Below are 16335 nucleotides of genomic sequence, written 5' to 3'. Positions count from 1 at the left end.
ACAGACTTTCATTGTTAGAAGGAGCAGGTTAGCAAAAGTATTGAGTTTCACTGCAATTCAGAAAGCAGAGCCTGTCTAATATTTTGAGAAAATATGCCTACCCCCTTGTACATGTATAACTACCAATTATACAAATCATCAAGGTTTTTTAAAAATAAGAACATACAATGATAAAAAAAATTTACTTCAAGCTGACCTCGCCTAGGATTCCTTTACATTTGTAGTTGGGGCAGCGCTGCACTGGTCAGCAAAATGCTAGCCTCACAATTGTGGCACAGAATTCCCATACAGAAACCCTGTTCGGCTGTCAAAAAAAACAAACAAACCAGGCATCAAGGAGATGACACTGTTGCCGCTTGAATACCTGTTAACCGAACCTATACTGCTCTCTAAAAAGTGAGCAATGCAGGTAAAAAATGTAAAAAATTACACATTACCTGTAATTTATCAATAAAGCAAAGACAAAAAATGAAAAAAAAAAATAACATCAATGCTCCCAATTTGACCAGGTAAACTCAGCACAACAGAAATGGGAGCATCACGCCCAAAAAATGAGAAAATGTTTAAAATGTTGCACTGCACCTTCTCTATCATAATTGCACTCTGACCTCAGTCCAGTACTGCAAAGTATTCTCAGTTTGCAGAGACTCATCTCCTCTTCTACACGACGTCCTAAAGGGGGTGTAACTGATTCATAATGTTGAATGTCTGCCCTAGCCTTCCCAAAGCCTGGAACCCAGTAGCAGAAACATGCAAGGAATGTGCCTTGTTTTAAATTAATGCAGATTGTGGTCTATTTTAGATGAAAGATTGAAACAGCTTTCAAACAGAAATGGAGAACAGGAAAAGTTGAGTATTGAGTGCTGGAGGCAATGTTTTTGTGTGTTAGAGAAAAGTGTTTCTGATCTTGGTGTGTCCTTCATTTTGGCAAAGATTACAGTATTACAGGTTTTTAATACAAATATGATACCAGAACCAATTTAATTTCATACAACTGGAGAACATATGATTAACTATTTAATCCAGGAGTAGGCAACCTTAAAGAGGTGGAGATCTACCTGAACAACATGGGAGAAGTCAAAGAACAGTGGGCCCAGTGTCACCTCCTCACACCTGATTTCAACCTCTAATTGCTGTACTGCTGTGTTGCATTGCACGGCAATCATGGGCTTCAGGATTGGTTCACATTTATGCATTTCTCCAGTGCTTTTTGCAGTTTGTTTTGCGCTTTTCTACACGTGTTCTTGACATGTTTTTACCGCATTTTGTTTAGCTTCTTTTTTGTTTGTTTAAGGAATTTTTGTTTGATGCTGGGCAGGAAGAAAAAATGGAAAAATGCAAAACGCAGCAAAAAACGCACTACCATGCATTTCAGCAGCTTCTCCATTCAACTCTATTGTAGCAAAAAGTCCCTGACCCTTTCCAAAAACGCAGCAGCTCAAAAAAGCATAGATGTAAACATGTTCTATAGGAAACCATGTTGAATGGACTGTAATGCATTTCTGCAAAAAGCACAAAAAAAGTATTGGTGTGAACAGAGCCTAAATCAGGTGGTGAAGAGGCAAAATATCACCTCCTAACCACCTGTCAAACACACTTGGATCATTTTTCAGAGGAGCAGCAGTGCCTGCTGCACTTGTGAATGAGCCCTTAGTTGCATTCAACAGCAGCACTCTTAGGGCTCATTCGTGACATGTCAAGTTGGGGGATGGTAAAACCCTGCAATTGAGTGGTGGTTTTACCCCCCCATCTCTACCCCCTTTAGCTGCTGAGGCAGCAGCCAAGAGTTTACTCATGCTGCAGCAGAAATCAAACCCCCTATAACTTTTGGTGGGTACTACTGCCTGCCAATCACAACCCATTCAAGTAAATTGGGCCACTGTGCAAGCGCCCTGCAACTGCATGCTTCTGTGGAGTCCAAGGGGTTAAAGCAGGTGGTGAGCAAGCAACACATTATTGCCTGCTTTATCCTCTTGTTTGCTGTACAGCACAAGGTTGGCAGGTGCTACACAGGGCATATAGCTGCAAAATATGTCCACCCCTATGCAGCTAAAGGGGGTGCGGTTGAGACAGGGGTAGTAAAAGCATCTTAACTATGGGGTTTTAGCAACCCCAAACTGCAAATATAAATTAACTCTTACTGTTCGGAGTCCCCTTTAAGGCTGCTTTTGCGGGTGCAGTGCATCTGCGACGTTCTTGGGTTAGCTGCACTTTGCCATAGGATTCTCTTATATCCTGCAGATGTGGTGAACTTTCTGAAAGCGCACCAAAACTCCTGCATTCAGGAGTTTTGGTGAGCTTTCAGAAAGTGCACCAAACCTGCAGGATATAATAGAAGTCTATGGCAAAGCGCAGCTAACCCAGGAAAGTCGCAGATGCACTGCACCCGCAAAAGCAGCCTTAAAGGGGACTCCGAACAGTAAGGGTTAATTTATATTTGCATTTTCAGGTTGGTAAAACCCCATAGTTAAGATGCTTTTACCACCCCTGTCTCAACCGCACCCCCTTTAGCTGCATAGGGGTGGACATATTTTGCAGGAATGCTGCAGGTAAAGTGCACTGCACCCACGGTGTGGGTAAACGCAGCATATCAGTGTGAAATCACTAAAACTAAACAGACCTAAACAAGACAGATCAACATCCATTTACATACACCTGTTCATAGATCTCAGAAGGGTTGACTAAGCTCAGTGTTTACCTCCATCAAAAGATGGAGGAAAAAACTGAATGGACATGGCTGTCAAAAAAATGTCATCTGTACCATTCAGCTGTGATTTAGCAGGAGATCTGTTCACAGAGGATCATAAGGGATGTCACGCATGGGAAAGGGCCCTGAGAAAAGTCTGCAATATGTGAAGATGCATCTCATAAATATTTAAATGAAAAAAACAAATATGATGTGAACATCATGTATAAATTATAGGCAGCCTAGTTGTCAGTGTAATTAGTATAGGTCAGGACTACTTCAGATCAGATTTAAAGGCCACATTCACACCTTTCTGTTTTAAAAAAACATACATTTTTAATTGGTTCATTGATGTGTATTTCTGTTGCAAAATGCATTAAGATGTGCATCACTTCAATGCACATCATTACATGCATTAAAAATATATGCATTTTTAAAACAGAAAAGTGCAAATGGGACCAAAATCATATAAAATGCATCTACCTAAACATCGTGTTCTTAAGTGCAAATGCCATTAAATATAACCTCGTTCTTACATTTGGAATGTTGGTAACAAAAATTGAAAAAAAATATTTGTAAAATAGAAAAGAAATAAAAGAATATGTTACCTCAAAATGTCATATTCCTGATATGTGTGTAAACAGGTTGAAATGTTGGTTAGTGAGATATTGGTTAGCTGCTACAACAAACGGGGGAAACAGTAAACCTTGTTTCCCACACTTTTTGCTGAGCTCTGCCTCTCTCCCTGTGCTGTTAATAAAAGGGGGAGGGCTCTGCCCAGACACAGACAGTCTGCTTCTTGGGATAGAAGGCACAGACAGCCAGCAAGATGTGATCTCCAGCTGCTACTCATCTGTCTCTAGGAGCTTTCCACATGAAGGAGGATTGCTGGGATCTGCAGTCTGCCCTGATACCACCAATGTGTTAGAGCACCGGCTTGTAGGACTTTTCTAATCATGGACTCTGCCAAACATGGACTCTTGCCTGATATGCTGAGAGTTTTCAGAAAAGCTTTTGAAACTTTGCCACTTGCCTGGTCTGAAGGGATTGTAATGCAAGTACCTGGCACCTCACATAGTCTACAGTTGGGTCAGTATAGCACATTGGGATATGGAGTTAGCAGTACGAGAGTGATTATAGTGTGAAACAAAAGTGGTCACCAAGGGTAACAGAGGTCTAGCAAGCAGCCTGTCATGAAGCATGTACATGTGATGAGTGGGACAGCCTATTGCAGGAGGAGCAGGTCGGTCTCCCATAGCAATGGCAGCAGATCAGCACTGCAGAAGTCCCAACCCAAGCATAGGTACAGAGAAGAAAAAGTGAATGAAGCTTATGCTAGGACCTCAGCGGGGCCCCAATCCGTTACTAGCTGTGAGGTAGCGGAGATATGCTGGGCAGGTGGAGAGGACATAGGCTCAGCATGTCCCTCCTAAGTGCAGCTGTGACAGTGAGGGTGTACAGACAGACCCAACTGCCACAGGGGCTTTTGGAGAGGACTGCAGGCTAGCCTCTTGCCTACTTGCTATGGGCCCTGGCATTTGAGAGGGTTCTATTCTTTGGGGCCTGGGGGACCTTTAGAGTAGTTTTAATTGGGGTATAGAACCAACATCCCAAACCAGCACTGACTACTTCAGCCCCCTCCTAGACTCAGAGACTCAAAGCAGATGATTATAATCAACCTGATGTTGGGGGTCTCCTGTTGTTATGTAAGGTTTCACATGTTTACTGTTATAATTTGTACCTGTGTTTGGTTGTCCTGTCTAGGTGTGAAGTGTCTTTCTCCCATTGTGTAATTTCCCCATTGTGTGTCTCCTAGGTGAGAATTCCCATTGTTAAAGAGTAATCTATTGTTTCTGTCTGGAAGACAGTGCCAGGCAGATGTCCTCTCCACAGCTGGATTGGTCTTCAGGAGACTGGGCAGCTGGCTCTGCTCCTCAGTGGCAGTCCAGGGGCCAGGCAGAAGAGGAAGCCATCCTCCCTCCCCAACAACAAGCCAAGGTGCAGGGAGAGGAGGAAGCCATCCTCCCTCCCCAGTGGTAGATCCTCTGTCCAGGGGAAGAGATGGTCGTCCTTTCCTCCCAGCAACAGATGGAGGATGTGGAAGCAAAAGAAGTTGTCCTCCAACCCCAACGGTCAGCAGAAGTAGAAGCTGTGGGGTTTCTCTCCCATTGTGTAATTTTCCCCTTGTGTGCTCCTAGGTGTGAATTCTCTTTGTTAATTGAATATCCTATTATTTCTGTCTGTTTGCTAATCCCCCTGGAGATCCCTACAGCATGTGATCAGTCTTGTGTCAACTTTAAACCATTACCTAACCATTGTGGGATGTTTACCCCAATGTGTAATATTTGTTTTTATTGTTCATGTGGTGACTGCCCCTATTTCTGAAGTGTATACAAACCTGTATTTCTGTTCAATAAGTTTTTCCTTTAGTTTTTACCTCAACATCCTGTCTGTGTATGAAACTTAGGGAAAAAGGCTGGTATTTGCTTTTGGTCTGCTGAAAGAATTTGGAGGGCAGGAGGCAATGCTTGGCAGAGGCACCCAGTTGGGGTGACAGGTAGTGTGTCACAGAGTTATCCCTGGAAGTGACCTCCGCACTGTCCCGGGGTATTGATGAGCACGGCACAGTAAAGGTTCCCCAATGTGTAAGGCAAGTGACCCTATTCAAGGTGCCCAGCATAGCCCAAAAGAATCCATCCTGGGGTAGGCCTCCTATGTGACCCACGCATGGTGCTCATGCAAACACCATGGGGAGGGGAACATGGAGGGAGTGTCGCCCACCTTCCCTACATGTGTCTGTTGTCCCATGTACTTGTGTTAAAAAGTACCCTGTTCTCCTCGTATTGCTCTTTTGTGTGAAATCCCTGGTGATCCTGCCAGTCCCCTTGCTTTTCCTGTTTCAAACTGACCACGTTAGGCATGGCAGCTCATCCATCTCATTGCGGTCAGTTTTCTGGCTGCGTAGGGAGAACAGTCTTCCTGTCCTCCAATGATCATGCTTGTGTGCTGACAAGGCCCCCCCCTCCCCTTCACACTTTTATTCACTGGGAAGATCAGTGTACTGCTGCTTCTCCACCCACACCTTTCTAAGCCCCTTATGCAGCTGAAAACAGATATTATATGTATCTAGAATGTTTTTTTACATCTATACACAAATGTTTTGCCTTTCATTTCTACTTTAAATTTAATTGGTTGTTTCACAAGTTAAGGGTAAGGGGTTCACATATACTTCAATAATAGAATGACATGAATTAGCCAAATACAATTCTCAAAATACCATATTGTTCACTATAATAGTCCTTTATTATTGTATTCTTGAGAGGTAAACCTGAACTATTGTAACAACTCGAGGCAGAAATGCAATTTTTTTCTACAAAGGCTCATTAGTGACTGTTTGTTTTTTTGTTTTGTTTTGTTTTTTAAGTGAGAATATTAAAAAAACCATACAGTCAAAGTGGAAGTGAACCCTCCTATCCTTTACAGCCAAGGAAGCTGTCGTCTTAGCCTTTGTTTGATCTGCAACTGCCATGGTGCTGCACATGTGATCAGGTATGACACCATCCATTTGATGGCTTGACAGTTTGGTTGAAAGCACAAGCACCTGTGACAGTTAACATTCATGGCAATGTATACCCCAGCTCCCCTGTACTCCATTATAGTGATATGACATGTATACAGTAATGTATACCCCAGCTCCCCTGTACTCCATTATAGTGATATGACATGTATACAGTAATGTATATCCCAGCTCCCCTGTACTCCATTATAGTGATGACATGTATACAGTAATGTATATCCCGGCTCCCCTGTACTCCATTATAGTGATGACATGTATACAGTAATGTATATCCCAGCTCCCCTGTACCCCATTATAGTGATGACATGTATACAGTAATGTATACCCCAGCTCCCCTGTACTCCATTATAGTGATATGACATGTATACAGTATGTATACCCCAGCTCCCCTGTACTCCATTATAGTGATATGACATGTATACAGTAATGTATATCCCAGCTCCCCTGTACTCCATTATAGTGATGACATGTATACAGTAATGTATACCCCAGCCCCCCTGTACTCCATTATAGTGATATGACATGTATACAGTAATGTATACCCCAGCCCCCCTGTACTCCATTATAGTGATATGACATGTACACAGTAATGTATATCCCAGCTCCCCTGTACTCCATTATAGTGATGACATGTATACAGTAATGTATACCCCAGCCCCCCTGTACTCCATTATAGTGATATGACATGTATACAGTAATGTATACCCCAGCCCCCCTGTACTCCATTATAGTGATATGACATGTATACAGTAATGTATACCCCAGCCCCCCTGTACTCCATTATAGTGACATGACATGTAGACAGTAATGTATATCCCAGCTCCCCTGTACTCCATTATAGTGACATGACATGTATACAGTAATGTATATCCCAGCTCCCCTGTACTCCATTATAGTGACAGGACATGTATACAGTAATGTATATCCCAGCTCTCTTGTACTCCATCATAGTGATATGACATGTATACAGTAATGTATATCCCAGCTCCCCTGTACTCCATTATAGTGATATGACATGTATACAGTATGTATATCCTAGCTCCCCTGTACTCCATTATAGTGATATGACATGTATACAATAATCATTACTGTATACATGTCATCCCCCATGGTAAAACCCCATAGATCATTGTGGCCCGTGACTGGCTATAAAATCACTTAAGTGGCCCTCTCTCTTCGAAAGGTTTAGCACCCATGGGTTAGAACCTCTTTCATGTTTTTATTGCCGTGTGTGTTGCCATTGAGAGATTCCTCCTTGCTTACCTTTCAGGACAGGGTAACAACAGCTCCATTATTCCTTATCTTGGTGTCACAGGGTCAGGAAGTGAAGTAATATCTCCCCAATAGTGTCACACACAAAAGTACAAGCCTGACTGAGTTGTAAACACTCTTCCATTTTATTTAAGTCTAAACATATTGTGGTTGTAATTAGGCTTTAATAATCTAGAGTTAAATCTAAACTAGTAGTTATTTTGTTATTGAGTCATTCTTTAATTCATATTTTTTTCACAGCAAAATATGGAGGTAAGGTAGGTAAACAGGAAAACCTTCCTGGATTATTGATGTCCTTGAATGATTATAGTTGTGGCAAACTTGCTCATCAGAATTGGAGCGGAGTTCCCCCTCAACCCTCGTTTTCCTGTTCTATCTGTTTATCTGAGGCATTTCTCAAATCACTCCTCACATCCCCCCTGCATTCCTGTGAGTCAAAGGTTATCTCCTGGCAGATGGTGTGGGGGACAACCAGGAAGACATGAGAAGTGGAGCCATCCAGTCTGAACAAGGTGTCATTTTTATCACCCAAAACTATGTAAGCCCACTCATTATCAAACCGACCTGAATAAGTGCACAGTCCTCAGGTCAACTGTATGGTTCATATCACGGGATATGAGCTAGTAATTTAGTGTAGAGTTCCCCAATGACCACTCCCAAAATGGGTAGTCAGAGCCCCCCCTGCCCCTGAGAGGAACCCTTTTAAGTGAGTTAGAGAAACTCTCACACACACAGGGATCTCCCAGCAACATCGTAACAAGGGGAGATCAAAGAAGCTTTCTGCTCACAACTTGAATTTGCTAAAACCAGGCAAGGCAAGTAACTTACCCTGTATTTTCTCGCTATTCTATGTTTGCTGTGTCTTTGTATACATATATATATTTTTGGGATATCTCTTTGTACATATTTATTTTGCATCCAACGCTTTTAGTAATAAATCTTTCTTTCTGAAAGTGTTAAACTGTTTCTAAGCGCTTACTTGCAATTCACGAATCCCTGCCTTTGAAGAGACGCTACTGTGGTTATATTTCTGTATAGCAGGTCTGCGGGCCGTGCTATATAGATCAATATTTCAATCATTATAGTGTATATTTGGTAACGGGAGTTTCCCAGTCTCCGACAAAAGTGGTGGTGGCAGTAGAGCGTTAGTTGCGTAACTAACCTGACCCAGTAACAAGCGCATCCAGGCTGCAGGCACCGATTGTAGTCCATTAGCTGGGCAATCGCTGTGTAGGGTGCAGCTGGGTGGGGCCTTGTTACACGCATCACACCGCGGTTTTGGATCGGCCGGCCCTTCGGTCACGAGTTTGGTGAGAAGGTCTGGGGTCTGACGCCGTGGGCGTGACGTATTACTGTTAGTCGCGGCTGTGCGATTGTCGCCTGTTGGTGGCGGCGACCGCGGGTCGTGACATATTGTTGGCAGCGTACGTGGGATGATTGCAGTAAGAGCTTCAGTGCAGTGTTAATAGTTGGCTCTGCACTGAAGGATTGTAACAGTCCTTAGAAACAAGCGGTGCATATTTTATTTTATATATATGTGTGTATAGAGAGACACATAGCAACAGCTATTTTCTTTTCCAACTTTTCTCTTCTATCTTATCTTTGCTTGCAATTATGCCTGGTGAAGCAGATTACGAGAAAATGAGCAAAGCTGATTTGAAAGTTGAATGTGCCTCACGAGGATTGGACGTCGGTCGCAAAACTCGTGAAGATTTGATTAGTGATCTAGTGGAGTATGATATCCGAGCAAATCAGAACTCGGGGGAACTTGAACATGGAGTGGTTCCCGTTACCCACACTGCCAGTGGTTCAGAGACGGCCTCACAGGATTGGCATACAGAGACTGACACTGGAGGATCACCAAATGTTAACGTCACACCACCGCCTGAGCGTGTTAACATCGTGGTGCCTGGAACCAGCAGAGACTCTTCTCAGATGCAGGAGGCCTTGAAACGCCTCATGGAGACAGATCTGGAGGCATACCTGCGGTTCATGGAACGCCAGGCTGACAGAGAAACTGCAGAGCGCCAAGCAGCGGCTGACAGAGAAACTGCAGTGCGCCAAGCAGCGGCCAAGAGAGAGGAACGCCAAGCTCAGAGGGAAGCGGATCGTCGGCATGAGCTGGAGATGGCAAGGCTCCAGCAGCGACCGGGTCAGAACCTCGGGTCCCTAGATCACAGGGACGGCACTCTTTCCGTGGGCGCAGCCAAGTTTCCCGCAATGGAAAAGGACAGTGACATTGACACGTACTTACTATCCTTTGAAAAAACGTGCCGTCAGTACCATGTGCCCCAAGCTCAATGGGTTCGGTACCTGACACCAGGGCTACAAGGCAAGGCCCTGGAAGCGTTTGTTGAATTGCCAGAGGGGCAAGATGATGACTATGAACGTTTAAAAAATGCCATTATCCGGAAGTACCAGATGACCCCGGAAGTGTACCGCAAGCGGTTCAGGTCCATGCAGAAAGGACCTGGGGACTCTTACACGGATGTGGCAAGTCGCTTACGCACCACATTCCGACAGTGGACTAAGGGACTGAAAGTTGATTCTTATGAATCTTTGGAGGATCTCATGATCCAAGATCAACTCCTGCACATTTGCCCAGCAGACATCAGACAGTTCGTCTTGGAGAGGGGGCCAGCATCTACTACAGCTGCAGCAGATCTGGCCGATACCTTCGTCCACACGCGAGTGCCTGAACCTCGCAAGGCTCCTCCAAACAGCTGGAAAGGGGGGAAATCATCCCTAGCAACCTCTCTCACTTCGGTGAGTCAAGCTTCACCTCCGCCCAACCCTGCAGCGCTTGGAGCCAAGCCATTCCTGCCTGACACCCGCAGATGTTTCACCTGTGGGAAAGCCGGACATCTCAGGACGCAGTGTCCTGAGCAGAAGCAGATGACATCATCTGGCCAGCCGGCCAGCAACTCTTCTTCTGTGCTGTTCGTTCGCAGGAAGATGCGGGTAAACCCCGCCAACTTGCAGCCCGTTACCGTGGGCAACCGGTCTGCAACTGGTTTCCGGGACACCGGGGCAGACGTCACTTTGATCCGGCCAGAGCTGATTGAGCCACAGAACCTCATCCCAGGAAAGTTCCTGACCCTCACAGGAGTTGGGGGGACCCGTTCACGCACACCCTGTGCAAAGGTATTCCTAGATTGGGTGCGGGGAGGGGGATGAGGGAGGTGGGGGTCTCGGATAAACTGCCCACCCCTGTTTTGTTGGGTGCTGACCTAGGCACTCTTCTTTCGTATTACGCTCCTGCCGAGAAGACCCGGAAGGGCCCTCTGGAACTCTCTGGACCAGCCAAGGAACTGGGGACAGATATTGGGGTAATGTCTGGGCCACCGGTGGATGGACAGAGGGAGGGGGCTGGGAATGGTGTGGGGCTGCAGGAGTCTCCATTAGCTGGAGAACCAGAAGAAATCCCCTGGCCTGGGGAGGTATTGGACTTATGTGTCCCTGATATTATGAACATGACTGTTGAGGATCGTTGTGGTGACACTGAGGGTGATCTTACTAATGTTAGTAACATTGGGAATACAGTCTGGAATGTCAGTAATAATATCAGTAGCATTGATAGGAATGTCATGGATAATATCAGTAGCATTGATAGGAATGTCATGGATAATATCAGTAGCATTGATAGGAATGTCATGGATAATATCAGTAGCATTGATAGGAATGTCATGGATAATATCAGTAGCATTGATGGTAATGTCATTGATAATGTTTGTATTGTTGACGGCAATGTTGGTAATGCTAACAATGAGATTTGTGATGAAACAAAGGATGCGTTTTCAGTGTTGGGGGCTGAGGTACAGTCTCTGGAGGCTGAGCAAGGGGATTGTCTGGATAGGTCTGTCCCTTGCCCAGGCTCAGAAGATTGTGCCTTGATAAGTGCCCAGCCGTTGGCCTTGCATAGGACTAGGCAGCTGGCTGAGACTTGTAGTCCCACGCCTCAGGCAGCACTGAAAAGCGATTCCCAACGGAGCTTCAGAGGCCCGCTAGCTGTGAGTTGCCCTGCTAGAGAAGGCACACCACAGCTGGCTGGGACTTGTAGTTCCCCACTTCAGGCAGCCCTGAAAAGTGAGTCCCAAAGGACCTTCAGAGGTAAGCTGGCTGGGACTTGCAGTTTCACACTTCAGGCAGCCCTGAAAAGTGAGTCTCAAAGGACCTTCAGAGATAAGCTAAATGAGCTTTGTAGTCCCACAGGGAAGACTGCTCTGGAAAGCCATTCAGATGGAAATTTTAGTCCAGGGCTAGGTGTGAGCCCCCCTGCTGAGGAGAGTAAACAAACGAGCAAGGAGGCTAGAATGACTGGCCTAGTCAGTGGGGGCTGGGAGCCTGAAAGCCTGTCAGTTAATTTCACTTGTCAAGGTGTGTTCACAGGCAGACAGACAGAGGTCAGAGGCAGCAGGCCTGGATTACGAGTGGAAGGAAGGTTGATGCTTGGGTTACAGAGAGAGGGCCTCCGGGCCCAGACCCAATCACCCTTCCCTAGCACTCGGGGTCCGGAGCGGCTGCCCAGGCCTCCGATAGATGGTGTCTGGATTCAGAAGGTGCCGGCTGATTGGGCCACAGAGGCAAAGGGAATGGCACAGTCAGGAATCCAGGGATCAGCTAGAGTCTGGGCAGTCCTAATGGTCACGGTCCGGCAGCAGGATACGCTGACCAGGCTTTCTGAGAGCCTTGGGAAACTGAACACCAGCCCTGGGTTTGTGGCCTACCCCATGCCCAGGAGCCATGAGGCAATGGAGCATCCGGAAGGTGCCTACTGTTTTGCCATCATGGGCCTGAGCAAGGAGCCTGGGCCACCATCTCTAACCCAGCAAGCTCCAGACGAGCCAGCCTTCACTACCCCATGTGGCTTGCCTGAATCCTTGGGAAAGCTAGTTGGGGTTGAGAAGGCACTGACAGCCACTCCTGCGGTCAGGAGTGGCCCGCAATGCACAGTGGACCTGGGTGCCGTTGTCCACTGTAGGGGCCTTGCGGTGCTCAGCCCTGTCTGGGAAGAGCCACTTGCGCCCCTGTCACTAGGCGGGAACAAACCGCCTGTGCCCAGTCCGACAGCCCAGAAGGGTAACTGTCAGAGGGGCATGTCAGTGGTTCAGTTTAGGAACCCATCAGTAAGAAGAGACCCCCAGAGGTCTGGGCATGGGGAGACCGAGGCAGTTGAGGCCTGGTCTGCTCCCCAGGCCAAGAAGCAGGTTACGTCAGTCGCAGGTACAGCTGGCTACGGTAAGACGCCTGGATGCGATGATCATGGCTCAGCTGGGCCTGTGACTGACCTGGCAGACAGGAAACTGGAGGAACCGGTGTCCTGGATGCTAGCAGGTAACAAGGACTGTCCATCTTGGATGAAGGTACCTGTGGACACCACTGGGAGGCGAGGCCCAGAATTCGCCTGTCCGGTTCCAGTGCCCACAGGCGCTACTACCTTCAGGCCAGATGTAGTCCTAAGCCTGAGGAAGAAGGTAGGAGAGGGAAATCTTCTTCTCTGCCTTGATAAGAAGCTACATATTAATATGTTAGCAAAGGACACCCCTGAGCCAAAGTGTTTTGTGGACAGGTGGGCACCCCGGCAGTTGCCACGGGATTCGGATGTCCACAGTCGACTGGTACCCACCCGTGACCACTCACTTGGTCGGCCCAGCAGTGCTGCTGGGGAGAACGGCTTCCGGTTCAGACGGACTTCGGTTCTCCCGCAGTACAGCAGTACCAGGACGTCCCAAGAGGAACCTCTGGACAGATGTCGGTTGCGTCAGGAGAGAACTTGTAGCTCACTCCTTGGCAACCACTTAAGGGGGAGGTGTGGCAAACTTGCTCATCAGAATTGGAGCGGAGTTCCCCCTCAACCCTCGTTTTCCTGTTCTATCTGTTTATCTGAGGCATTTCTCAAATCACTCCTCACATCCCCCCTGCATTCCTGTGAGTCAAAGGTTATCTCCTGGCAGATGGTGTGGGGGACAACCAGGAAGACATGAGAAGTGGAGCCATCCAGTCTGAACAAGGTGTCATTTTTATCACCCAAAACTATGTAAGCCCACTCATTATCAAACCGACCTGAATAAGTGCACAGTCCTCAGGTCAACTGTATGGTTCATATCACGGGATATGAGCTAGTAATTTAGTGTAGAGTTCCCCAATGACCACTCCCAAAATGGGTAGTCAGAGCCCCCCCTGCCCCTGAGAGGAACCCTTTTAAGTGAGTTAGAGAAACTCTCACACACACAGGGATCTCCCAGCAACATCGTAACAAGGGGAGATCAAAGAAGCTTTCTGCTCACAACTTGAATTTGCTAAAACCAGGCAAGGCAAGTAACTTACCCTGTATTTTCTCGCTATTCTATGTTTGCTGTGTCTTTGTATACATATATATATTTTTGGGATATCTCTTTGTACATATTTATTTTGCATCCAACGCTTTTAGTAATAAATCTTTCTTTCTGAAAGTGTTAAACTGTTTCTAAGCGCTTACTTGCAATTCACGAATCCCTGCCTTTGAAGAGACGCTACTGTGGTTATATTTCTGTATAGCAGGTCTGCGGGCCGTGCTATATAGATCAATATTTCAATCATTATAGTGTATATTTGGTAACGGGAGTTTCCCAGTCTCCGACAAAAGTGGTGGTGGCAGTAGAGCGTTAGTTGCGTAACTAACCTGACCCAGTAACAAGCGCATCCAGGCTGCAGGCACCGATTGTAGTCCATTAGCTGGGCAATCGCTGTGTAGGGTGCAGCTGGGTGGGGCCTTGTTACGCGCATCACACCGCGGTTTTGGATCGGCCGGCCCTTCGGTCACGAGTTTGGTGAGAAGGTCTGGGGTCTGACGCCGTGGGCGTGACGTATTACTGTTAGTCGCGGCTGTGCGATTGTCGCCTGTTGGTGGCGGCGACCGCGGGTCGTGACAATAGTATTCAAATAATAATGTAGCTTATTTTCAATAACAACATACAAAATAACAATAAAGAATAACTAAAATAAATTGAGTTGCTGTTCTCAGTCTCAAAATGTGTTATGGAACTATTGTGTTTGATCTGCCATAAGACTTCTAAGACTTTGTTCACCTGTGAGAAATGCAGAAAAGAAGCCCCCGACCCTTGCACCATGTGTTTTGTTAGCAGAAGTGTGTGGGTGCAGTTGTGAATTAATAGTACTGCTGCGTGTCTGCTAAAGGGCAACGCGTTTCTGTGTTTGTTGGGAAAGCACATGAGTTTGTGGGCATTTCCGACCCACAGGGGTGTGAACCTAGCTTTAGGGTCTTCCTTTATTCAAGCAGAATGACATTTATCATATTTGTCTTTGAAGCATCAAGACTGACAGGGATTATAACCCTTACTCAATGCAAAATATAAAAAGAGCTTTGCTTTTAATTCTACTTAAGTAGGTGTGTGCACTTTTCTGTGTCCACATTTTTATTCTTATTTTTCTTTGCCTTTCTTCCAAAGTCTAGGAATCAGGCATTTCTGTGCGTTTAAGAGGTGGGGAAAAATGGATTATTTATATCTGCCAAAAGATAATTCTAAACAGTGAAACAACATGGAAAGTAGTTCAGCAGGTAGAAGCCATGTGGTAATGTTCTGTATAAGTCGATTAACCTCCATCCAGAAGGAGTGAGTTTTAGAACATTCCCACTATAGATGGAGAAATGACCCCCTCTGGCCACAGCTGCTTCAACATCTATCAGAAGTACTTGGAAACATTGTCACCAGATGTCTTAGGATTCTTTACCAGTGAGGGAAACTTGTAACAGTATTGTTGCATTTTAGTACTTGTAGAGGAGACATGTACAAACAAGGTCATCCTGTCCTCCTGCTAAGGGGAGAGTTCCACACCCAACTCTCTTTCCCTGTCTCCCCAAACTTTGGGCTGATCTTGCATTGACGTATTTAGTAGGAGTCAATGTATTTTGTACAGGTGATGTAGTTTCTCCTCTGGGTGCAGAAAGTTTCATGCTCTGTAAGGGTGTATAGGGTTAATCTGGGGGTTACAGTGGTGACAAAGGTGTACAAGGGTGATCTGGGGGATACAGTGGTGACAAAGGTGTACATGGGTGATCTGGGGGATACAATGATGATGATGTACAGGGATGATCTGGGGGATACAGTGGTGATGAAGGTGTACAGGGGTGATCTGGGGGATACAGTGGTGATGAAGGTGTACAGGGGTGATCTGGGGGATACAGTGATGACGAAAGTGTACAGGGGTGATCTGGAGGATACAGCAGTAACAAAGGTATATAGGGGTGAGCTAGGGAGGTACAGTGGTGACTGAAATGTGTTAGGGGTTACGGAATTGTGGTTGTGGGGCTTGGAGGGTACAATGGTAAATTGAAGTCCCGCAGTTTTACTCCCTCCCATCAGTCTGTAACAGAGTTTTCTTTTTTTGGGGGGGAGGCACACATTTTTTTTTGCCCCACCTCCTCCCACAGTGGTACTGCGGTACCATGCGATCCAGTGCAAGCAGGTGCACTGTGTTTTCAATCTGCATTTGGGTTGTTGATAGGATCATATTGACATCCGCAGCAGATCACACATCCAGTGCATTTTGAACAAGGTGCAGGAAACACGCACGGAACACGGGTTTCCCACTCCATGCACCAGTGTGAACGAGCCCTCAGACAAGGAGCACCTCCTTGGTAATATTTAGCCCATAATTTGGTTGCCACCTCATCCTTTGAAAACCAAACACATTAATCACTTGTCCTCCTGAGGATTTACCCCCTTTCCTGACCAGGCCATTTTTTGCACTACGGCACTAAGTTACTGCAACTGACAATTGTGCAGTCATGCCACGCTGC

This window comes from Staurois parvus, unplaced genomic scaffold, assembly GCF_062004578.1.
Source record: "Staurois parvus isolate SC_StPar_1 unplaced genomic scaffold, SC_StPar_1.0 ptg000105l, whole genome shotgun sequence".
Taxonomy (NCBI): Eukaryota; Metazoa; Chordata; class Amphibia; order Anura; family Ranidae; genus Staurois; species Staurois parvus.
The sequence above is the reverse complement of the archived record's forward strand: the minus strand, read 5'-3'. Positions refer to the sequence as shown.